This window comes from Ovis aries, chromosome 22 (assembly GCF_016772045.2).
Source record: "Ovis aries strain OAR_USU_Benz2616 breed Rambouillet chromosome 22, ARS-UI_Ramb_v3.0, whole genome shotgun sequence".
Classification (NCBI taxonomy): domain Eukaryota; kingdom Metazoa; phylum Chordata; class Mammalia; order Artiodactyla; family Bovidae; genus Ovis; species Ovis aries.
The window spans coordinates 41,257,829-41,282,105 of NC_056075.1; the positions used below are offsets into that span (position 1 = coordinate 41,257,829).

The 24,277-nt window shown below is 38.6% G+C and overlaps 1 protein-coding gene across 15 annotated transcripts in view; it reads right to left on the reverse strand.

Moving 5' to 3' along the window:
* The window catches only part of ATE1 (arginyltransferase 1), a 160,920-nt gene that overhangs the window by 58,379 nt on the left and 78,264 nt on the right, over positions 1–24,277 (reverse strand). For 3 of the 15 annotated variants that reach the window (XR_009597988.1, XR_009597987.1, XR_009597986.1), the window contains exon 11: positions 1,066–24,247. The exons of the other annotated variants lie outside the window; for them this stretch is intronic. The gene's annotated coding sequence lies outside the window, so the exon portion shown is untranslated. Of the gene's footprint in view, positions 1–1,065; positions 24,248–24,277 lie in introns of those variants that run through there. 15 annotated transcript variants of the gene reach the window in all.

A 24,277-nucleotide genomic window follows, 5' to 3' on the forward strand; every position in this document is an offset into this window, starting at 1 on the left:
CATCTACACCAGGCTGCATGTTTAGGTCGTGGGCATGCCACAGCACACAGTAACATTGCCAGTTCAACAGTAACATTTTAGCTCTCAAGGACCATTGAGTCTAGAAGGGGAGATGACTTTAAGGAAATAATCATAGGGAAACATTTTTATTAAAGAGTATGGCAAATACTGTGAAGAAAAAGCAACCTGAAATAGCACAATAGGAAATCTTATTTGGATTAGGAGGGTCAGGGTTGGGGTCTTTTGGGTTTCTAGAGAAATCTACCCTGCAACTCCATACAATCTCCTTGAGCTGTCTGCTCACATGCTGTGCTTCTCACACTTGGGACCACCACTCCTCTACCTCTCACAATCTCAACTTGGGAGTTTCCCAACAGCTGGAAGTACATCATTTCTTTGCATGCCTTGTGCCTTGGCAGAATTCCCTCAATGGACTGAGTTCTCAAAGAATACTTATTGAGTATTTACTGAATTAAACTGTCAAATTATATTTCTTAAAAATAGAGAATCAGACCATTTGAAAGCCAGAAGAGCCTTAGTCAATATACTCCTTAGTCAACATCCAGTTTCATTATCATATTTAAAAGGTGTGGTAGTTCTAGCAACTTAAGGTTAATTACTGGTAAAGCCAAGATTAGAAACTCAAGGTCTTTGCTGTTAAAATTCCCAAGCTAAAACCAGACATAAGTATGAATACCTCAAATGTTGCAGCAACAGCCTATGTACCCCTTTATGAAAATTTGCCTAATTAAAATTATTTTGGATCTAGACCTTTTAAAACACCTTTTATTGGCTTTTATCCCCCGATATTCTTTTTTAAATTGATATACCCTGAGTCAACCAAATGCTCAAAAACACTTCACAGCAAATCCACAGCTTTAATAAACTCAGTAAGCTGTGTCTGATTGATCATGTCTCTAACTGGCGCTATTATTTTTTGCCAGTAAACATTTTTCAATGCCTAAAACCCTTAATCGTAAAAGTCTGTTTAATTACACCCCTGAGGGAAATAAGAAGTTAGCTATAACCTCATATTTATCCCAGGGGTGTGATCTTTGGTAATCATTTCTTTTTTTCTGCCTGATGGAAAATTCATCACAAATGACTTAAATGCTTCAAGTTAAGGATAACCTTTTCCCTCTCAACTGTGTAGCAGTAGGAGTCCTGGTAGAATTTACATCCTACCCCTTGAATGTCATCAGTATTCTGTGTGTCTCTGCAAGAAAGGGCTTGGTAGAAGGTTAGTGGAACAGCTTTGTGCAGGGCCTACACTTCAGCAAGCGAAAAAGATATCTAACACATTACTTCCTTTCTAAATGATCAGTTATGCAATTATGAAGGACACATCACTTTAAATTTAAACACAGTTATTTACAGGGTGAGCAAATCAAGTCTGCTCACAGAATTTTAGATAAATTATTGAGAAAAATTTGTCTTACAAACACCAAATCATCCTGTATGATGACTTGAGAAACCTCACTTCATTCCGTCTAAGACATCCACCTTAAAATACCATTATTGATCCAAGCCCAATTAATGTTGTTAGAATAGAATTTTGAATTACAAAGATCCTTGGGAGCATAGTGACATCAATGTCTTTGTAAATGTCATAGTTTTATCTATTTTCAGCCCATTACAAAACCACACATGCACCAAACACAAAAAATCTTTATGACATGAAGATTTTTAAAATATTTATGCACGGTTTTGAAGTGTTATTTTGGACGTAATTTTTAAATGTTGTTGTTCAGTTGCTCAGTCATGTCCCACCCTTTGCAACCACATGCACTGTAGCATGCCAGGCTTCCCTATTCATCACCAACTCCCTGAGCTTGCTCAAACTCTTGTCCATTGAATTGGTGATGCCATCCAACCATCTCATCCTCTGTCATTCCCTTTTCCTCCTGCCTTCAATCTTTCCCAGCATTAGGGTCTTTTCCAATGAGTCAGCTCTTCGCAAAATATTGGAGTTTCAGCATCAGCCCTTCCAGTGAATATTCAGAGTTGATTTCCTTTAGAGTTGACTAGTTTGATCTCCTTGCAGTCCAAGGGACTCTCAAAAGTCTTCTCCAACACCACAGCTTGAATGCATCAATTTTTCGGCCTCAGCCTTTTTTTAAACATATATATTTTAAAAATTTAAATATACAAAAGGAAATTTTCAGTAGCTACACTATTAAAATAAAGTTCTTCTATAACAGTACTGTCTTTGACGTACACAAAAAGTATATTATCTTAAAATTTTAAGCAAGCAATTACTACCTCTCCACCCAGTAAGAGTTTGGATAAGTCAAAACATCATAATTACCTTGTTAGCTTACTATATCACAACTCTCTAGAAATATAAATAAGATTGAAGTTGAAATCTACAACTTTCTGGTGTAGGAAAGTATAATTTTGAGAAGTTACTATTATGCAGAGCCTGAAACTATGGTGTCTCTATGGTTTTGAGCCTAAAAGTGTGGAGCACTGAGTATGTGTGGAAGCTACTGGTCGACAAGCTATCTACAGGCTTCAGGTGATATAGCAGCTAAGTGCTACAATGTGGTACATAGCACAAACTCCAGCAACTTGACTTCAGTATCATTACTAGCTCATAGGTCTAAAGATATTTAATGGGTTTCAGTTCACTACAGTTATCCTTTTTGATGCTCAAATTGTTCATATTTTGGCCAGTGGGAGTCAATTTAACTTGGTTCCAGAATTTCCAACACAACTCTAATAGTTTATGACAGTTTCCATGCTTGCTAACTTCATTTTATCTTCATGTAGACTGTTTATTAGAGGAATTTTAACTATCCTCAATCTTCACTGTGTGTTTCTGAGCAATGGATTTGGAAATCTATCATTACATAAATTAAGCCTTCATCTAGTTACCTAACTTTAGTCTTGGGAAATAGTACAATCTATGAGAATCTGAGTCTCCTTCTTGTAACAGCATGAAGAATTTACCAGATGACTGCAAAGAATCACACAAGACAGAATGAAATGTAAGCTTTCCAAAGCACTTTAAGCAAATATCTAGTCTTAACTGAAGGGTGTATAAAAAAATATCAAAAAACCAGAATTAATCAAATGTATTGGGAGCAATAAAGAAAATTCATATTTTCAGATAGAATTCAAATAAAGAACTAAATAAATGTTCAATTTTTTTTCTTTCAATAAGCCGAAGTCACCTATTTTTAGTAAAAATTATGCCTCTATGTAATAAAATAAACAACTTTAATATTATTAAGGAGTGGTGATTATCCCCATTTTGCAGATAAAAGACACTGAGGCTTAGAAAGTGTGTACATATAATAAGGCATGAAACCAAGATTTGAACTCAGCTTTTTCATCTTCGGAAGTCTGATCTTAACTCTGCTTTCTTCTGATGAAATGGTAATTAATGTTTAAGTTCAATAAGAAAATGTATTTGTAGTCCAACTTTCAACATTTCATTAAAGGAATGCATACATAATTAAATTTTAAATATCTGCAAACAACTGGGGTTATGAAATATGTTTTTACAGTCCTAATGTTCAGATGAAATTGTGAAAAAGAAAAAATTCTACCACTGGGTAAAAGGTTGGGGGAACAATTATTCACAGTTTCAAAGGATGACCCCACAGATTACTTACTAATTACAAAGGGAAAAACACCAGTTCTACAGTGGAGCAACCTGGGAGAGTCCACCTGAGCCATCACCCATAACGGAACAAACTGACTTCAACGGACTCTGGACGTGATATCCTGAGATTGCCCAGCATCACCTGGGTACTATTCTGACCAAAAATGTTCTACCTGAATACAATTATGAAAAAAACAATGGATAAAATCAAATCATGAGTCATTAAACTCCTCAAAAGTAATGTTGTAAAGGCAAATAAAGCAAAGTTAATAGTTCTAGACTAAATGATACTTTTACAACCCATAAATTAAATGGAATATATAATCTTTGAAAAGATCTCAGATTGAGGGGGAAAAAAATGAAAGACATGACTGAGATAACTGGGAACTCTGAATACTGACTATATATTTGACTGTATTATTTTAGAAATATTAACTTTCTTGAGCATGATAATGGTATTATATCACAGTTAAGTATGAGAATATCCTTGTTCTTAGGAGATCTATGCTGAAGAACTTTAGCGTGAAATGTCAATCTCTGAAACTTACTTTCAAATGGTTTAGGAAGAAAAAACACAAACATACACAAAACTATACATGCATGCATACGGAGTTAAAACGTGCTAAAAGGTTGATAGCTGGTGACTAGTTGAAGGTATGTGTGTGTTTATTGTACTATTCTTTCAACTTTTGTGTAGGTTTAGAATTTTTAAAATTCGGGAGAAAAATCGTATTTAATAAAATACATACTTCTCACTACCATGCATCTGTGCTCCCACATTTCCTTTCTTCTGGAAGTTATCACATTCCATCTTACAGGATAGTTCTGTAATGTTTATCCTGTTCAAGGGCCCCTTGCAGACAGGACCTATGTCTCATTCAGCAGCAGCAGCAGAGTAGGTTCTCAAAGTGCCTCATTCACTAGCAGATCTAGTGAGTGACGGCTTCGTAGGTGGTTCAATGGTAAAGAATCTACCTGCCAATGCAGGAGACACAAGAGATGTGAGTTCAATCCCTAGGTCAGGAAGATCCCTTGGAGGAGGAAATGGCAACCCACTCCAGTATTCTTGCCTGGAAGAGTCCATGGATAGAGGAGCCTGGCAGGCTACAGTCCAGGGAGTCACAAAGAGTCGGACAGATGAGCAGACAGGAACACCACGAGCCCTGGTGGACGCTGGCTGAATTAAATATTTGCTTCTTCCAAGACACCACCATGTGGGTGACAATCAGTTTCAGTGAAAGTTGCTCAGTTGTGTCCAACTCTTTGCAACCCCATGGACTATACAGTCCATGGAATTCTCCAAGCCAGAATACTGGAGTAGGTAGCTTTTCCCTTCTCCAGGGGATCTTCCCAACCTAGGAATCAAACCTAGGTCTCCTGCATTGCAGGTGGACTCTTTACCAGCTGAGCCACAGTGAGAACAAATGGTTTTTAACAATACTATAAAGCACTCAGAGTTATTTCATGCCTGACAAACTATACTATATAATCCTTTAAACTTTAAACAATTTTTAAATTGTCCTAAATTTTAAAAAAAAGAAAGGAAAAGTAAAGGTAATCAAACCACCACCATTAGTCTATAAACCACTATGAAATAAGTCATGGTTTATTACCTCATAGAGTTATATATGTTTCAATTTATGTAGACAAAAATTCATTTTAAAATTTGTATCCCAAGTCAGTAGGTGTATTCTAGAGACACAGGCAATTTAATCACTGAATTTCACCCAGCAAATTGTTCTGACAGTGGGTTTCCTCACTGGAGAAGAACGGCTCTAATGTGCTGTATGATGAAGACGATGGTGGTGATGCCACCTTAGAGGAACACAGACTGTTTCCGCAGGGAGGGAACTGAAGCTTAATGGCATCTGCAGAGTAGAAGTCAGCAAACCACGGCAATGGGCCGGATCTGGTCTGCTGCTTTTCCACAACCAGCCCACTACCTAAGAATGGTTTTTACATTTTTTAATGGTTGCAAATAAATCAAAAGAAGAGTAATAGCTTATGACATGTGAAAATTATATGACATTTAAATCTCAGAGTCCATAAATAAGGTTTTACTGGAGCCCAGCCACGCCCATCTGTTGACATATCTTCAATGGCTGCTTTCACTACGACGGCAGACCATATGGCCTGGAAACCTACAAGATTTACAGCCTAGTCCTTCACAGAATGACTGCCAGGCAGAGAAATTTCAATTTCCAGTAGACAATAAGGATCATGGGTGTGTTTATCTTGTGATTTTCATAGGGGCCCCACACTTTGGTTCATTTTTCACTATGCATAATATGCCTCAATAAAAACGTTTCTTTCAAAAAAAAAGAAAGTCCTATTATTGCGAATTGAAGGATGTTAAGAAAGATGTAAGACATTCATATTTCAAAAACTGAACATGTAGAACACTGGTTTTTGAAAAGCCATCATCAGAACCAGGGTTTGATTTGTGACAAAGAGTCCAGATTATGGCTGGCCAGAGATGGAACCTACAGAGATGAACCTGAGCAAGTCATTCAGAGGAGGTTCCAGAGAACTAAAAAGAGCAAGGGGGCAGGTAACTGTAGAGCCTGCCTTCAGTAACAGACACCAACAGTGATTAAGGTTCAAGAGCAAAATTCCAGGATCTAGGAGAACTGAAAGAGTGAGGCAAATTTAATAAGGCTTTGATGTTAACACTTGAGTGGCAAGTATGGAGGGGTAAGCACAAAGCCACACTCAGTGACTCTCAAATTCTACTAATACACCAAGACTGAAGGCTTGTACGTAGCAATATGGCAATATTTACTTGTTAGATCTACTTAGTCACAATTTGAGTATCTTCCAGCAAAGATATATTTATACAGATAAAAAAGTCTATAAATATTATAGAATACTTTATAGCAAAAGGCATCTTATCCAAAGTGAGCAGGATCAGCAGTGGTGCATCAATTAAAATGCCCATTACACTACATATGTGTACAAACATACATACCTTTAGCAGCTAAAATACCTAACTGTACATTCATTACCCATTCTCAGATTTAGGACCAAGCCTCTTCTCTGAGGATGCATCACTGGGACTTTTGGTTACTGGTTCTTTAAACTGCACTGAGCACTTATTCTTAGGAAAGTGTAGAGTCTTTCCAGATTATTATGGGCTTTTTTTTTTTTTAACCCTAAATGCTTTTATTTATCTCATCCACAACAAATGCAGCAGGAATTTTTTATGACTCAGCTTTGAGTCTGTACATCATTCAAACTAAGCTTAATGCAAATAACTAAAGCATCTTTCACCAGTTTACTTTGAAATAAACTGTATCATTACCATAACTAGTAAAATAGGCATAAAAAACTGACAGAAACAGATATGCATGCATATATTAAATTGAGGTTTACCAGCCATGAGCATTCAGACTGCCATGGCACTGGATGAGTCTTATGGAAGGAATGGAAGGGCACCAACAGATAAACTGAACACAAATGGAACAGATTCAAGGCACTGCACAGAGAGGAACCAAACACAGTCCCAGCAATTATACCCGGACACAACGCTGACCCACCACAGCCCAGTTCCAGGATTCTCCTGCTTTGGGAGCTGAGGGTGAAAGTTGAAAAGGTGCATCTACAAGAAGATTAGGTGACCCTACTCAGGTGTTAAAAGAAAAAAGTGGAATAAAGTCAGGACAGAGCCACTGTTGCACTGTATATGGTCTAAAAAAGTAAAGCTAAAGAAGGGGGAAAAACAAAAAAGAACAAAAATGGCAAAAGACAACTATCTATTTTTATGTTGTTTGAAGTATCCCTCACTTTTTCCTGTTAAACTGTCGTCTGAAGAGAAATAAAATTAAAAAGAGAACTTTTATTTCCCCTATTACAAAGGGGACTGACATCACTGAGTTATTCCATTTTCCTTATAATCCTCTTGAGAACTTACAAACTAAGGCTGGGAAGTACTAAAAGAACAGAAGTAACCTTTTAGTACTTCAACTTAAAATTAAAACAGCCACAAGAGAACAGTACTATTGACTCCTAAAAAGCAGGATAAATCTATCAGTACCTAAATAAATCCAAAACACAGTACAAACAGAAATAAACTTATATTTCATCAGTTTATAAGAACTAAAGGCAGTCATAAGACTTGTTAAGTCTAACATTTTAGGTGATAAAGAAAAAAGGAAAATCAACTGGGTTGTTTCTCCTAAAACAAGATGTTTCCTGTTATATTCCTGCATGTGTTTCCTGGCCTGATTTCCAGCAGCTTCTAGTATATGATGTCCCTCTACTCACCCTTCCCTCGGGGCTCAGACAGTAAGGAGTCTGCCTGCAATGCAAGAGCCCTGGGTTCAACCCCCGGGCTGGGAAGGGGAAGATCCCCTGGAGAAGGGAATGGCTACCCACTCCAGTATTCTTGCCTGGAGAATTCCATGGACAGAGGATTCTGGCGGGATATAGTCCATGGGGTCGCAAAGAGTCGGACACAACTGAGCAACTTTCACTTCATTTTACATCACTTCACTATTCTTTCTGGAAGAAAATGTACCAAATGAACACACACACGAAATGGGTGAATTTCTTATGTACAGCATGAATGCTCAAAAGAACAAATTTTGTGACAATGTCTCAAAAAGAAATATACAAAAAGATGTTAAGTTATTTACCACAAAGAATTAGAAGAACTTAAACAGACAGTAAGAGCCTGAAAAATCATGGCGCACTATTAGAACGTTTACAGCCACTTAAAATCCAAGGGATATGGAAGGCTTAAGAACAACAGGAAAATACTCATGAACAAGTATAAAAAGGTAGAAAAGAGTACTGCATACATCATAACAACTGTGAGGAAAAAAGAAATGCATGTATATTTACGAAATACAGCAAAATGTCAACAGTGATTAGTCCTGGGTGACAGAGTTGTAGGCAATTTTCATTTTTAATATTCCCTTAATTTATTTCCTCTTCCACAAGAGGTATGATTTTAAAAATGAAAAAAAAAATAGGGAAAGGGCAGAACAGAAAGAAGAAAATAGTCATCTCAAAGTAAGGTAATTCTGCAACTGCACAAATTATTCCACCCAATCAATGCTAATAATTCTCACACCATAAGTGATACAAATCAAAACAGCTCTGGAGGTTTCAGGTGCCTTTCAGAAATATTTATACATTTTACTTGTAAAGATTCAGCATGTTTGATCTTTCAGTAAGTCTACAATATTAAATAAAATGCAATAGCTCCTCCACGCCTTGGAGCTGGTAACCTAGAATATCATTTTCCCTTTCAAGCGGGAAACAGAAAACACATATACCCACACACCCAGAAGCTACCTCTGACTCAGTGTCAAGAAGCATACCACCAAAATTAACATAGTGTGCACACACACATTTATAATGTCAACAACATCATTATCCATTGTAAGATACACATCCACGTTTTTCTAATGTGAAAAAGAGAAAAGAAAATGTATATTTTAAAACAGATGAAATCTGGACTTAAACGGCCTATGAGATCAACAGTGCTTTTAAAACCTACATGAAAGTCTTCACACTGCAAACATCCTCCAAGAGAAGCAATACAACACAGCTTTAGCCTAGATCTAGGTGAAGGCAAATCCTCTAACAGTAACTAGTTGTAGGTTAGTTACAGACTTATCCATAAATGAGGAAAAAAATAACACCTATGTCTAAAATTGTATTATCTGAGCTAATAATTACAGAACACTTGTTTATAAAATGTACCTGGCATACAATAAGGTAAAGAATCATACAGCATAACCAATTTACTTTCAAACAGCTTTAAAAAATGTGAGCGTACATGTATAAACACACACACGTATCTATGTATGTACAAGGGTGTAGGGGAGACAAGGATGTAAATCTGAGGGAAGGGTATATACTTTTTCTTTGCATCATTCTTATCCTTACAACTTTTCTGAAAGCTCGAAAATATTTCCCCAAAATGGTTAAATAAATAAAAAGAAAGTCTACCACTGGACCAATAACTATAATACAATAACAGAACTGAGCCCTCTGCTTTTAACATCTCACTTAGAATACTAATTGAGGGCCTCAGGCCATGTCTGGAAATGGCAGGGTTTCCAAGGCAGAGCCCTGGGTTAACAAAACCATCACTCCCCATGCTCAGAACACAAGTAAAACTGTTTGCCAGACCTCATCTAAGATTCACTCAACAATCCTACTAAGCTGACTCCAACAAAGAATTTGGCAAAGCCTCCAGGAATTAGTTTATTAGGTTTAATCTGAATTAAAGCAATAAGAATACTTATCTCTCTAGATTCTTCTTCTAAGATTCAGTATCCAAAAGTAAGAGAATATTTTTACCATTCTCATGATGTTTTCCTTAAGAGCCAGGAGCAACGCAACTACAAGGTGCTCGACTGGAATATGAGACCTTAAACATGGACAGGACAGAAATTTCCCCTCTAGTGAGTCTCAGTGAACTCCAGGAGTTGGTGATGGACAGGGAGGCCTGGCATGCTACGATTCCTGGGGTCGCAAAGAGTCAGACACGACTGAGCGACTGAACTGAACTGAACTGAACTGAGGAGCCTTACTCTAAATCCTTACTAAGGTGACTACAGACTCTGTGACTCCATGATAAAACCAGAGGCATATAAACAAACAGTCCTAAGACACTCTGATTTTTCCTCAGTTCATCTAAAACTGATGGAAAGAGAATTTAAAAGTAAACAAACAAACAAAAAAATCCCCCCCAAAAAACAATGAATGATGATAACAAGAGGGAAGAAACAAACTTTTTAACGTTGCCTTTTTTCTAAACAGGGACCATTTTTAAAGTCTTTATTGAACTTGTTATAAGATTGCCTCTGTTGTTTATGCTCTACTTTTTTAGCCACGAGGCATGTGGGATCTTAGCTCCCACCAGGGATTGAAACCACATCCCCTACTTTTGAAGGCGAAGTCTTACCCACTGAACTGCCAGGGAAGTTCCAGAAATGGATCTTATTTTTTAAAAAATTTCCTATTTTCCTAAGTCTGCTTCTGAGTATTTATGATTTCTGACCCATCAAGGTGACCGAGTAGCACTCAAAACTTTTCTCACCTTGAAATTCAAAGAAATGCAGCTAGTCAGTTTAAATGAGTTATACATTTCTGATTTTTACTGCTTGAACTATTTGTCCTGTAATAGAATTATTAATGAAAAGAATTAAAAGCTTTATTGGGGAATTAGTGAAAAAAGAAAACACACATTTTCTGTCTCATACCCTTCCCTTCAATCCTTTATCATAATTTGGTTTGAAAAACAAGTTCAAAACTTTGTCTAGCCAAATATGCAATAAAAACAGCAAAACTCTGTAAAAAATATACGTTAAACTTGGGTAGTTCCAAGTTACAAAAGCAACTATTACATTTCCTAGGAAAAACTATAAACTCATTATCACCACCATCTTGGTCTCAGTTTTCATAGATTTAGGCCTGAGACGACCCTCTGTGTCTCTAAGGTATGAAAGCCATGTGTCTCTTTAAAGACGACAAAGATGTCTGCCATCACTGTTTCTCAGAATTCTCAAGGAAGAAAATTCTCAACCCCAGCAATCTGTTTCAATATGTTAAAACTTCAGATAGCATAATATTCTCTTCCATCTGTTCACATTAATTTTTGAGTCAATGTTTTCTGTGTAGCATTTACCTCACTAAATAACAACATCAAGCCCAAACACAAACACAGTTAGTCAACCACTCTTTAAACCCTCCATCACATCCCTAAGAACAACGTCTTGGAAACAGAAAATAAAATGTTTCACTGGCTGGAAAGAGTAAAAACTCCTTATGGAATTTTACTGAGTGTTGTTTATACAGAATACTTAGCCAGTTCTTGCTCTCCTTATTCTCCATCTCAGCCCTGGATAGGTGAGTGCTTCACTTATGTGGGCACGCCTACAATGATACTGCTCATTATTAATGACAACGGGGACACCTAGGGAACTAGCACAACTGCTGCCTTTTCTAACACATCCATGCTGTTGACTGACAAGCTTATTCGTTTGGTTCTCTAGGTTAAAGAAACAAAGGAATTCACTCAGGTGATCCACTAAGCGGCTAGTACTAATGGTGGAGGGGAACAGAGCATTTTAGGGAGGACCGTACAAGAATGAGGGCAGAAATATTACCCACCTAGGGTCAGGCTCCGGAGAAGGCAATGGCACCCCACTCCAGTACTCTTCCCTGGAAAATCCCATGGACAAGGAGCCTGGAAGGCTGCAGCCCATGGGGTCGCTAAGAGTCGGACACAACTGAGCGACTTCACTTTCACTTTTCACTTTCACGCATTGGAGAAGGAAATGGCAACCCACTCCAGTGTTCTTGCCTGGAGAATCCCAGGGACGGGGGAGCCTGGTGGGCTGCCGTCGATGGGGTCGCACAGAGTCGGACACGACTGAAGTGACTTAGCAGCAGCTTAGCAGGGTCAGGCTCCAGAGGATTCCTGGCTATCCGGGGACAGAAGGAAACCTAGGCTACATGAAGGCCTTGTGGATAAAAGATTGTAATTCAAGATCTGGCAAGTAGGTCTAGCAAGAGGCCAGCCACGTGCCTTCAGCAGCAGGAGACCCCAATCCGTGTTTTCATCTGCTATTTGCTGTCTCAGCTTCTATTCCCCCCACCACCTCTCTGTTCTCTCATCTTGCTATCTTCTGATTCACAGGCCCCTTTGAAAACCAGATGAAAGAAATCCATGAACTCTATCCTCAAGATAAATGTGCATGCGTACAAAGGTCTGCCTATAATTCAAACTTTACAGACCTGTGCTTACAAAGCCCTAATCTAACTCTGAGCCTTTGTTACTGTTCTCTACGTTATTATTCTCTATGCCTACTCCAACTAACTACTGATCCTTCCTACTGTCTTAATTCAAACTTCCTTAAAAGAGCAGATCTGAATGGTTTGGTCATCCACTATTCAGTAGGCAAAGCTTTAATATTACAAAATACGTATCTTACATAATATTAATACTACTCTACCCTAGATTGACCAACCACCTTTGGGTTAGGCACTCATGCTTAATCCACTGGAGTGGAAATGGCAATCCACTCCAGTATTCTTGCCTGGAACATCCCCACGGAAAGGAGCCTGGTGGGCTACAGACCATGGGGTCACAAAGAGTCAGACACGACTGAATGACTAAGCATCCATGCTTAGTCCAATTAACAGAGTTACATGGAGCTAAGCATGGTAACCTAAACTCAAAGACTGCATTTCCTTGGGCAGACACTGTAGGAATAGGAATTTCCATCAGAAGAGAGTTATGGGCATGGCAGACATCTGAGTGCAGTGGATTTCTCTGCACAGGACAAACATAAGAGAAAAATGGGGGCAAAGGTATGTCTACAGGCAGACTGTGAAGAAACAGGAAGAAAGGGGAACCCCCGAAGACCAAGCAAAGAAAGGTGGATCTAAGAGAACCGTGTGAGAGACCATGGATTTCCTAACAAAACAGTTCTCACACAACATAAACCACCCTCAAACAATTGCATGGTTGAGGCTGAGCATGAGATGGAAGACAGTGGGGTGACTGCTCGGAAGGCCCTCCAGCAGGGGCCCCTGGGCTTCCTCTGCCTCTCACCGTTGTCACTGTCGCCCCACTGCTGTCTGTCTAAGATAATTACACTCCTCGAGGCTGCTTCCCTTTAGCTACTGCCACTTATTTAGACAAGAAGGCTTCTGAAAGAAAAGGGTCAAGCGTGAAAATCTTACAGTTGCCTTATTTTCTTCAGAAGGAAGATATGAGACCCAGGAGAAGATGTATAAATCTAAGAAGGAAAAAAGACCTGAGCTGTGCTAGGGAGTCCTGGAGCCATGGGGGAAGGAAGGGTGAGAACTGGCTTTATTCTCCCATCAATACCAAGGGAGAATACTAGGCAAAAAAAACAACAAACACTTCTGTGCGTGTGCGTCTCTGTAACAGCTTAGCTCCAACCACACCAGGGTGCAGTCCAGGAGAAAGGAATGTGCCAACAGCCCTGTGCCACTAAGGCTGCAAAGGACTCTAACTGCCCATCCGAAAATGTATAAGCCAACGCTGCGCTCTTTGTACTAAAAAAGATGAACTGAATTTAGCTGCCAGGGACAGCAATTCACTTGGCTATTATGAAGATGCCAAGTTCCTCTCTTTTTCTACAAAGCAAGAAAAACAAAACAATTTATAAATACTTAAGACAGACCTTACCATGCACATCAGAACTAAAACAACAAAGTGACGCATTTTGGAAATTTTACCCTTACTTGTTTCTGTTGCTCCTTGTAAGAGACCTCAAGATTTGCTAGATAAATCGCATTGTACAGAAACATTAAATTACCTTTAAGCTGACATAAAGGCCACACATAAGCCCCCAAAGAAAATTTAAGACAGTCCTGGGGTCATCAATAAGCTTATGGCTGCACAGGGTCATGAATTAGACACAAGAAACTTCTCTCTGGTGTGTCATACAGGATAGTTTATTTCAAGACTGTTATGGTGAACCCAAAATTAATCTTTCTGGCAGTTCCTTTTTGACAGCAGTAGTCAAATTACCTGCGGTAACTCAGTAACTGTAAAGCCCTACAGACTTCAATGGCAAGTAGGTAACCCCCGAAAACAGGGTTTCTCAAGCCTTAGCACTACTAATATTTTGAGCAGAGAATTCTTTTTTGCTGGGGACTGTGTATTGCAGAATGTTTAGAGGCATCCCTAGCCTTACAATACACAGTCCACATCAAAAAAGAATTCTCTGGCTCAAAATACCAGTAGCATATATACCCCTCCCCCACTGGCTCAACTGTCAGAAATGAGATGAGGTGGGGACAGGGGCACAAATCCCCCCTGATAAAAGAACCACTATTTTAGGATAAGCGGAAATAAGAACTCAGTCAACGCTAGGTCATGAAACAAATTAATGTTAATTAAAACAGTATTTAGGTTATACACTTATATAACCATCAAAATCTATAATTCAACTTCCTAGAAAAAATTCTTTATACTGTATTCTGTTATTTGAAGGATTTTACAAATTATTAACTTTATTCAAGTAGATAAATTTCTAAATCAATTTAAAAATAAACTTTTAATTCAAATATAAACCACATAGTATACAGCACTATCACTGCAGCATCACAGATGTTTTAAATTATTTGCAATGCTTTGTCAATTTAAAGAAAAAAGCAAATTCAAGAGTACCTTCACTGATCACCTGACAATTCAAACAAAGCAACCTTCTCATTATTCTAAAAGTAAACATTTTAATAAACTTACATTTCACTAACCTTGCCAAAGTTATAAAAAGTTCTATCCTGTAGAAATCCCAAATGGGGCCACTTTATTTGGCGTAGATATGTACTTTCCCTCTAACCCATAATCAAATTATTCAATATTCTTTTATCTCCATCCAGCCATTTAAAGATATACTGAACATTTGCTATAAATCAGGGGTTGCTGCTACAATAAGTAATAAATGAGCTCAAACTCCATCTTTCAAGAAGCTTGGAGTCAAAAGAGACAAGAAAACAAGCAGTTACAGCACAGAAAGTTAGATGGCACCATTCACTCAATGGACATGAGTTTGAGCAAACTCCAGATAGAGCGAGGGACAAGGAAGCCTGGAGCGCTGCAGGCCGTGGGGTCGCAGAGTTGGACACAACCGAGGGACTGAACAGCAACAACAGCGTGACACAGCGCAGTGCATGTCAGGCATCAACATGTAAGCTGCAATGAAAACACAAACTTGCATGCAGGAGAGTCGGGCAGCATTTCAGAGTGGAAACAAACCTAAGAGAAGGAGGATATAACCATTTTAATACATGGGGGAGGAAAAGGTTTTTTTAAAGCATGATACTGAAGCCAGAAGCCATAGAGGAAAAGGATTAGTAAATCAGGCTATATAAAAATTTAAAACTTTTGTATGACCACACATACACACACACACATATATATACATATACATACCATAAACAACAATAAAGGCAAATGATAAAATGGGATGTGACTACCAAATGATGTTTGATATTACAACTATTAATAAAGAGCTTTTCATTGTGTTTTAATCATTCAAACTGAATTTCCATACAATGTATCATCCTGTTTAAATTAAAGAGATTCTCCACAGCTTTTATTTTTAAGTGTTATTTGGAAGAAACGTACAAGTGGAAGTGATTTACCTGCACATCATTCGTACTTAAGTCAGGTATTCCCTGTAGGACTGACCAATATAATTCTTAAGTGAGGAATTTGGTTATTCAATGTAATCAATGCTAAGTCTGAAAAGATAATGCTGGGATACTTTGCTGTAAACACAAATATAATGATGGAAATAACTGACATGTTTATTAAATTAGTATGTGCTGGACAGTACCCTTAAGAAACTAAAAGTAATTATACAGTTGGAAAAAAAATTCAGTCTTGACCTCTGACCTAACCATACACAAAAATCAATTTCAGATAGATTACTGAATTGTGAAAGGTAAAGAAGAAAATACCAAAAAAAAAAAAAAAAAAAAACCATTTCCATGACCACAGGGTGGGCAGATTTTCATTGAACAAGACAAAAAAGCAATAAAGAAAAACCAGTCTACATGAAAATTAGAAATTTCTGCTCATCAGAAAAAGAAAAGTTAAGCATTGAGTGGAAGAAGATATTTGTAAAATATTTATGCAACAAAGGATTATACCCAGAATATATAAAGAATGTCTACAAGTACAAGAGATCAACATCCTGGGAGATAAATGGGCAAAAGGCACAAACAGATGCTTTACACGTGGCCAACAGAAAAATGACAAGATGCTCAGCATCGCCAGTCAACAGCAATGCAAATTAAACCCACAACGCACCATCCTTGCTACACAGCTATCAGAAGGTCTGCTGCTGGTGAGAGTATAAATTAGTATAATCGGTTAAAAACATGCTAGGCAATATGAACTAAACCTGAAATATTCCCTCAGTCTTCAACCTGGTAATTCCACACTTAGGTCTATACATGTGAGAAATGCAGACATATGTTAATGAAGGGACATGTAAGAAATGTTCAAAGTTGCACTTATATATTAGCCAAAACCTGGAAACAGTCCAACCACAATAGAATGAGCATAAAGGCATGAAAAGCAACCACACTGCACACACAAGAATGTGGGTAAATCTCACAAACAAACTGCTGAGTGAAACAAGCCAATCACAAACTAAAATACACCAAGTGATTCCACTCCTGTCAAGCGTTAAAAACAGGCATGACTAGTCTTTTGCAATTGCCTTTGGGGGTGAGGTAACAATCAAGGGGGACATGAAAGAGGTCTGTGGGGGAATGGAATGTTCTGTCGATCTCGGTGCTGGCTGCACAAGTGTGGTCACCATGTGAACATCTGTCAAGTTGTACACTTAAGAACGGTACACTTTTCCGTATAAACATCACACTTAGATGACAAGCTGACTTAGAAAAGAAACAACTACAGACAGGAAATTCATGGAAAGTATAAACTGTACTCTGAGATGGGACTCAGATTTTCCCAAAGCTCAGTGTCTCTGTGAGAATGGCCTGCAGAGAAAGCCAGCCCTCACTGTAGTTCCTCCACTTCTTGGTTTTAACCGTGCAGGTGGGTGCCTGCCTTCCACATGTCATGCATGTCAGCAAACTCACTGAGCACCTCCTCTTTGCCAATGGATTTGGTAGGCCCTGGGGACACTGACAGGTAAAATACACTTTGCTCAAGGAACTGACAAGCAGGGACCACATGTGATCACCTTCCTCTTGCCCTGGCATCTAGCGTGATGTTTTATACAGAGCAGGCCTTCCATGAAGGCTGGCTGAGAGCACACCCGCAACAGCAGAGCACAAGGGGAGCCACAGATGAAGCACTGAGCAAAGAGCACCGAGGTGGTTCTCCACAGGTGGGATGGGCGGGGCCAGCTGGGAGACAGAGAAGGCTTCCCTGAAGAGTAGGTGCCCATGCTGGGTCTGGAAAGGGAGGAGGGATGAGTGAGATCCCTTTAGATGCAAGAAACTCAGCGTCAAGTGGGAAGGAAGGGCAGTTCAAAGGTACCTAAAACAGCACAGGGAGTCAGAGAACATGGCTCTGTCAAAGAAGATGGCAAACAAGTAGGTTAGGGCAGAACTTGAGCTTGAGGATGTTTTAAAAGCTCCAAAGATGACTCAGCTTTTTCGATGGTTAGGAATCAGGTCCTGTACCAAGCTCTCCATTTCACTGTGGAAACGGCCGTGAGGAGAAGGATGGGGAAGATCAGGTATTGGTCAACAGTGTTCTTGTTCCCCAGTTAATGTTTGTCACTGCTTCCACTGTGTAGCGGCTGAGTCACTAAGTTGTGTCTGACTCCTTCGACCCCCAAGAGGACCCCGCCAGGCTCCTCTGTCCATAGGATTTTCCAGGCAAGAATACTGGAGAGGGTTGCCAATTCCTTCTCCAGAGGATCTTTCCAACCCAAGGATTGAACCCAGGCCTCCTGCACTGCAGGCAGATTCTTCACCAACTGTGCTACCAGGGAAGCACCAGTTAAAGTTTACTTTTACTTAATATGCAAGCATTTTAGGTTTCCCCAAAATAAAAAGTTATATATACCTCATTGTAAGTCTGATAAACAATGCCATTTATACGAATTTCAATTCTTACAACTCTCCTTCAAGTTGCTGAAATGTGAATTAAAGCAAACTCTGGGCAGGAATCACACTGAGCGTTAATTTTCTCATCTGCAATAAGCAGCTTAGAACACATGACCATGCTTTTGAGTCTAATGTGGCAAAATTCCACGTGTGACAACTTCAAAAACAAGAATACATGATAAGCTTGTCATTCTTTTACCTCCTACTGCCTGGAGGAGCCATCAGAAATCCCTTAGTACAGTTACTCTGTGGTCATTTTTTCTGACCACATCTAGTTCACTGGACACTTATTTCAACATCAAGAAAAATAGATGCTGAATCAAAAATGAGTGGTTTGTTCTGTGCTGTGGGTAACTGATGAGATCATCTGTATTTCTTTCAAACCTGCAGTAGCAAAGTCACTACCACAACCACTCAAATACATTGGCCTGGGTTACAAAATTGCAGTAAAAGAACATTTGCTAATTTGTCTGGTCAGGAAACTTTGAAAAGCTTGGGAGCTTGGGGATCTCAGCAGTAGAGGATTCTGCAGATGCAGCTCTGTAAATGCCAATTTTTTTCAATTTTAGGTGCTTGTATAACAATAATAACCTTCTTTTAGGCAAACTCCTACAGAATTCCAGAGGTGCTGTTTGACCGCAGTCAAGCCAAGGCACTGAGTTTAGGAATGATTAATCACTGATCAAGTAGCCTTTTGTTTCTTTTCTGACACTTCTGAACCCCTTCTGATGTTTCAACTATCTGATGTCTGGCCATGTCATGATACCAAAGCGGACTGCCTGAATCACTGTTTACGTTGGCCTGCACGCAAATCTGGATAAAGAGCTCAGTCAAACCACCTCCTTCAGATCACAGAATGGCCTTACGTTTGCGGTCTGAGGAACAACATAGGGAAAAAATTTTGAATAGATATTTGTACATCCACGTTCACAGAAGCATTAGTCACAACATCCAAAGGGTGGAAGCACACCGAGTGTGCATCAATGGATGCATATACAAAATGCGGCATATACATACAATGGAATATCATCCAGCCTTAAAAAGGAATGAAATCCCGACACCTGCTACAACATGGATGAACCTTAAGCACACGCTAAGTGAAATTAGCCAGTCACGAAAAGACAGACAATGTTAAGTGATTCCACTTACATGAAGGATCTAGAGGAGTCAAATTCAGAAATACAATGGTGGTTACAGGGTCTGGGGGAGAGAGGCGTGCGGAGCTATCAGTAATAAATAATACAGCTAGGGGAATGGGGAGCTATTGCTTAATGAGATCAGTCTCAGTTCTGCAAGGTAAAAGGAGTTCTAGAGATGGATGGGGTGATGGCTGTACAAACAGCACGAATATACTTAATACTTCTGAACTGTGCACTTAAAAATACTTAAATTTTGTTATGTACATTTTATCAATTAAAAGTCACATTAAAACAAAAAAAGACACAGGAAACTACATCATCTCTTCTGATTCTAAACACCACTGATGGCTTATGACGTCGGAAGGCCAGCAACCAGCCTGGGACTGTGAGAGGAACCGACGAAGAAGACCAGCGTTCTCTGCGGACAGAGGCCAGAGAACCGTCCCATCCACCCCCACTCCGCAGGGCAGTTCCTCCCAGGCGAGACTCTCCTAAGCTGGAGATATAACTTCCATTCATTTCAGCCAGGTCCTGAGTCTCCAGATCAGGACTGACTTATGCTAAACAGTACCAACTCCCATTAAAACAGTCTCAATTATGGTCACAGTTCAAGTGAGCAATGGCAACACAACAAATCAAGACAATTTTCTTTTCTAACTATTTTCCAGCCCTCATTAAATTCCTCTGTGACTATTCTGCGCCTTCTTCTAAGACTATGGCCATAGACAAAATCTCTATGACCAGGTACTGTTTACATAAATCAACCTTTGTTTAAAATATACACACAGAGAGAACAATAAAACCAAAATAATTTAGTAACAATGCATTTCAGAGAATCTTACGCACAAGAATAGAACTGCTATCACCTAGCAAACCATGAGTGCTCTGAGAGGAGGCTCTACAGCCACACATGTCATCTACGTAACTACAAAAATGACCACGTGGTGATTTTCATCTTGCAGTGCTCAACAGTAGCAAGACAAGCAAACTCAAAATGTGTCATCATGTTAACAAATGCCTTGTAAGCCCAAGTCTGGGTATTAAATGAAATGCTGTATGAAGATGAGTTCTCGTAAGCCAAGTGGGGGGCACATCTGAAGGTATGACCACACATGAATTTAGTAACTTTGCCAAAACTCTCTCACACTGAGCTGTCAGCAACTTCACAGATCAGTTCAGCTCAACTCAGGACACGAGTCTGCACAGCTCAACATAGAATGACTTTCATCTACGTGGAAATCTACAACTCTATCTCCTCATTTCCACCCTACATCACATGTTTCAGCCATCTGCTGCTGAACAAGAAAACCACCCCAAACTTAGGAGGCTTAAAACAACAGTTAATTATACCTCATGATTCTGTGAGTTGGCTACAGCTCAGCTAGGTGGTTCTTCTGCCCCTGTCTGTTCAGCTCAATCAGGCAGCAGCATTCAGCTAGTTGCCTGGCTGGAGCTGAAACATTCAAGATGGCTTGAGGCTTCCCAAGTGGCCTCTCACGCCAGTAGGGTATTTGGACCTTATACATGATGACTGGCTTCAAAGACCAAGGAAGCAAAAGCTGTCTGTCTTCCCCTTCTTAAGGCTTGGGCCTTAAATCCCGGACAGTTACTTCTGTGCTATCCCATTCGTTAGCGCAGGTCACAAGGCTGGATCAATCCATGGTGAGGAAAACAGAATGTACCTCTGATGGATGGAGTGACACACACAAACAGGGTGCAGGGTAAGAGGAGCCAGGACAGAAAGCTCTGGAAACCATCCATCAAACGATGGTCGTTCCTACACATAAAGATAGGCTCTCCATTTCAACATGTCTTCAGGACAGCACATTATTCAATAAAAGAGAACAGGTAAAACCAGCTCTTGGTGTATTTCAAGCCTGTTAAATACTTTAATTTGCCCTACATTATAAATGCATTATATGGTGAAGATTATAACTTAATATGTCTAAATCTATACCAGAAAACCCAAATGAAACATTGTCCTAGTTTCAGGTACAGTCGCTCGGTGCCACTTTATGTCCTGGATTACAAGTATGTGCCCCTCGAACGTCACCTCTGTCAGATTAGAGCCCACATCTATACTGTATTAACAACTGTATTCCCAGCATCTAGTGTATACCAGGTACCTAAGAGACTACTCTTTCTTAGTTATTAAAAATACTCCTATTTTAAAATATATTCCTTCTTTCTTTAGTATCAGGCAAAAATCACTTCTGTATATTTTCCACCATATATTTTACAATGTGGCTAAAAACATGTCACTACTAATCCCTGAACACTTAGTTATGCTCTAAGAAAGAAGATAATTTTAGCTATTATAGTAATATGCTAAATTTACCCTCAATTCAATCTTATAAGTGAGAAAAATTTTAATAGTCATTTAGTCATTTAACAGTCATTTAACTAGTCATTTTCTGTGAGTTATCTTTTATTGGTCTTTAGTTTTACACATTCAACTTGAAATGAGAAATATTCATGCTTAGACCGATACCCATCTTACAATTTCAAAGAGTACATTTTCTGGTTGAAAATTCCCATCTGTGTTATTCTCTCAAAATGGAGGGTTCTAATATGCTCAAAATATAATAAAATATTAACTGAAATGAAAATATCTTTACTCTTCAGTTACTTAAAATTACTTATTTTCAATCATGATGTAATGAAAACAATTTTCTTAAAACAATAAAAAAATTTAAAATACCATGTTTTTAATGTTGAAGACCAAAAAGTGCTCAAACCACCTTGCCAAGAAAATACTGGCTTTACAAAATTAACTTAATATTCAATATTTTATCATTATATTATCTCACAAACATTTACAAAGTCACTAAATATAGTACAAATTTTCAGAACTGTCTTTCCCAAGATACAATGTGAATATGATATAATATATTGGGAAAATTTAGTTTTGCTTTGAATGGTTACAGTGAGTGTTCCCATTACCTGCCTTTTCCACTCAGAGATGCACTCTGGTTTTACAGGTTTTAATACTGTTCTCAAATTTCCAACAGATATTAATATTGGGGCTGTGGAAAAGCAAAGGTGAGATTCCTAAAAAGTTATTCTTAAAATACTCTCAATATCTTCGTATTTTTTACTCACTAGGATGAGTAATTAAAAATGGTTTAATAATTAAGAAATATCAAGTTTAGCAATACAAGCATACTCCATTCTATTGCACTTTGCTTTACTGCTTTTTGCAGATATTGCGCTTTTTTAATAATTGAAGTTTGAGGAAACCCTGAGTCAAGAAGCAAGTCCATCAGCACTGTTTTTCCAACAGCATTTGCTCACTTCGTGTCTCTGTGTCACATTTTGCTATTTCAAACCTTCTACTAGTGAAAAGGTCACGACTTGACGAAGACTCAGAGGATGGCTAGCATTTTCAGCAATAAATATTTTTTAATTAAGGTATATACATTATATTTTTAGATATACTGCTACTGCACACTTAACAGGATGGTGTGACTTTTACGTGTACTGGGAAATCAGAAAATTCATGTTACTTGATTTACTGCAATACTCACTTTATTGTGGTGGTCTGGAACTAAACCTGCAGTATCACTGAGGTATGCCTGTATTTACAAAGAACTTTAGCCTGGAGGAGAATATTAAAACACTGGGAACTGCTAGCAAACATTACTAGGTACTATTTCTAATCACCTAACATTTGCATCTCTTACCATGTTAAAAGCATTATACAGAACCACAAACTAAAATTACCAATTCATTAATTTATTTTGCTTCTGAGTTATTCCTTGAAACACTGTTAACATACTCTATATATAAACCAATTAACATTTATTATATTGTTATGTACTGTTTTGTACATTGTTAACAGCAGATAGAGCCCCAAAACACTCATAACAGCTACAGCTACAAAAGACACTGACTGACTGGGTGGTGACTGCCCTCCCCCTCCTTTTTTATATGAATATATATGGCACTGTCACCTATTAATTCTTACTTAAATGCTCCTTCTCCATGAAATGTGCTTCCCCGTCATACCTACTCTCTTTGCTGGGGGCGGGGGCAAGTCTCTCTTCCCTTTTAGTTAAACCCTTCCCTATTCCATACCTTATGCAGTAAACCCTACAGGCTCCTAGGCCACTTACCAGAGCACTGTACTGACCTGATTTTACATAAAATACCTGCCATCTTCATCTATATTACAAGTTGTAAGAGGAAGGTTCACATTCAAATCTTTTCGTATCTTCAGAGCGTAAAGCAGTGCTCTGAGTAGAGCAGAGATATCTGGTTACTGTTATTATGGTGGGCAAGATGGCTGGTCCTTTACACTGTTCTATACTTTCCAGAGCTTTTACAGTGGGCTATTAATACTTAAAAAACATCAAAGAGTTTCATTAAAGAAAGTCATAAAACTTAACATCAAAAAACAAACAGCTCAATTAAAAAATGGGCAGAGGACCTGAACAGACACTTTTCTAAAGAAGACATACAAATGGTCAACAGGCACATGAAAAGATGCTCAACATCACTGATGAGTGGAGACATGTGAATCAAACTCACAATGACATATCACTTCACACCTGTCAGAATGGCTGTTATCAAAAAGACAACAAATTAAGTGTTGAGCAGGATGTAAAGAAAAGGGAACCCTCCTCATACACTACAGGTGGAAATGCAAACTGTTACAGTCACTATGGAAAACAGTATGGAACTTCCTCAAAAAATTAAAAATATAGCCATCATACAAATCTGGCCATTTCACTTCTGAGTATTTTTCCAAATAAAAGTACTAATTCAAATAGATACATGCACCCCTACATTGACTGCAATATTATTGGCTAATAGCCAAGATACAGAAGCAACCTCAGTGCCCATCAAGAGAAGAATGGATAAAGACAGGTACACACACACACGTACACACACACACACACACACACACCTTGAGGATGTACCTTAAGAAGGTCACACA